Source organism: Amphibalanus amphitrite, unplaced genomic scaffold, assembly GCF_019059575.1.
Source record: "Amphibalanus amphitrite isolate SeventyFive unplaced genomic scaffold, NRLGWU_Aamphi_draft 000499F_arrow, whole genome shotgun sequence".
Lineage (NCBI taxonomy): Eukaryota > Metazoa > Arthropoda > Thecostraca > Balanomorpha > Balanidae > Amphibalanus > Amphibalanus amphitrite.
The window spans coordinates 1-2,129 of NW_024881993.1; the positions used below are offsets into that span (position 1 = coordinate 1).

General features: G+C 45.7%; 1 long non-coding RNA gene across 1 annotated transcript; it reads left to right on the forward strand.

Moving 5' to 3' along the window:
* On the forward strand, positions 1-1,710 carry LOC122392751. The gene is made up of 2 exons (XR_006258575.1): positions 1-1,005; positions 1,232-1,710. It is a non-coding gene; the product is annotated as an uncharacterized LOC122392751 (long non-coding RNA).
* The last annotated feature ends 419 nt before the right edge of the window (positions 1,711-2,129 follow it).

A 2,129-nucleotide genomic window follows, 5' to 3' on the forward strand; every position in this document is an offset into this window, starting at 1 on the left:
TTCAATGAGCATTTATCATCATCTTGGGCTTTCTAGTCTCTATTCATAGCACGCTCAAAATTGAAAGTTTTGTTCTCTCTCTCTCTCCTCTCTTCTCTCTCTCCTCTCTCCTTCTCTCTCTCTCTCTCTCTCTCTCTCTCTTCTCTCTCTCTCTCTCTCTCTCTATCTCTCTCTCTCTCTCTCTCTTCTCTCTCTCTCTCTCTGCTTCTCTCTCTCTCTCTGTCTCTCTCTCTCTCTCTCTCTCTCTCTCTCTCTCTCTCTCTCTCTCTTCTCTCTCTCTCTCTCTCCTGTCTTTACCTCCACACCTTGTCTGTCTCCGAACTTACCAACCCTGTTTCTATAACCGTCTATCTATAACCCTCTGCCGCCAGTCCCTGGCTGGAATGTCGCAGCGGCGGCTGGTGGTGCCCCTACCGACACAGCTGCTCGCGGTGTGACTACCCAGAGTCGGGCAACTGCTGTAAGTCGGCTGTTTGCTTAGCTGTTTGTTTTCTATTTGTTTGTTTGTTTGTTTGTTTGTTTGTTTGTTTGTTTGTTTGTTTGTTTGTTTGTTTATTAGGGGTCTAGAATGCACCGACTGTGATAGTCATTTTACGCTCTATGTAGTTGGCTGTAACTGTGGAAAAGGAGTGCAGGAGAGAAGATGTTACACGGAGTCACGAGAAGAGAATCGACCTGTGAGTTTATCGTTGAGCTTCATCGCGAGCTGATCTGTATGCGTGGTTGTAAATTGTAATTGTGAATTTACCCGTGAGGTTATAATAAGTAAATTTATCTGTGAGTTTAGCCGTGAGTTTATCGATCAGTTTAGCCGTCAGATTATCCGTAATTTAAGACGTGAGTGTCTGTCAACTCACGACTGACCTTCGATATCCGTGTATCCAGTCCCCAGCTGTCGAGCCCATGACGCCTACGTGGGTATGCCCTGTCGCCGTGGATACAGCTGCTACCCGTGCAGGAAGACAAGCAAGAATCTCTGCTGTCGTCGCCGGCCGGTCTCACTGAGTAAGGCGGGAGTGAGGGAGAGAGAGAGAGAGAGAGAGAGAGAGAGAGAGGAGAGAGAGAGAGAGAGAGAGAGAGAGAGAGAGAGAGAGAGAGGAGGGAGGAGAGAGTACTTCGTACTTCTCTCCAGTTGCATATTTTACTTTGCGTGCTTGTACGCATATTCAAATGTCGATGTATAACAAATTTGAAATTACATTTGTTGACAAGTTTGCGTTCCACCCCACAGGAGAGTGCCGGTCCCACTGTCGCGGTCCGTACAAGCAGTGCTACCTGTATGGGTGTCCGTACGGTCACCGAGGATGGTGCTGTCGCTGGAAGATCTGCTGGGGACACTGGTGTGCGCCCTGTATCGGTGGACACTGTCTGGCGCGTGGACCTCAACTCAGCGCTAAGGCAAAGACCTACGTCGCAAAGGCCAAAACGATCATGGCAGCTCGTAAAGGCACTGGAAAGGTCGTACCGATTAAGAAGGGAGGGTAGATTGAGACAGAAGCTATCTGCGGATTCATGGAAAACGTATAGCGCGGATCTGTTTTGTTTGACGGTTTATTTTGATACTTCGTTTGATAAGCATATCTTTGGAAGTTTATTTGGAAGAGTTAAGCTGTTTTTGTATTTCGTATTTTGGCTTGTAAAGCTTAGCTCGAATGTCCTGGTGTTTTCTCTTATCAAGATCTTGTTCTGAAATAAATGGTGAACACATTATCCTCCTCGTTGAGTTTTGCAACTTTCAGCTGACCGATAGATAGCGCGGGAAGACGCGGACGTTCAATGGTGAATTTACATGACATGAAGATATTATAGGTGTCGTTATAAACTCTGAACGTCAAGTACAAGAGGATCTCAACCGGGAGAGCCTTTTTTCTCTAAGAAATTATGTAAGATGTAAGGGTAAATGGTGTCTGGTGAACTCCTAAATCTCAGGATAGGTAACACGATGCGCATAAAAGATGTGATGTGAGTATCACTATCAGTACCGTATTGCATTTCACCTAAAGTGGATACTGTAATGATTAAGTGTTTATTCTTATTGCTACCGTTCGACTAAAAATAGGAGGAAGTCTTGAGTGCCAGCCTCTCATCCAGCTTTTATTCTGAATCTCACTAATCTCAAGTGGCTGCAA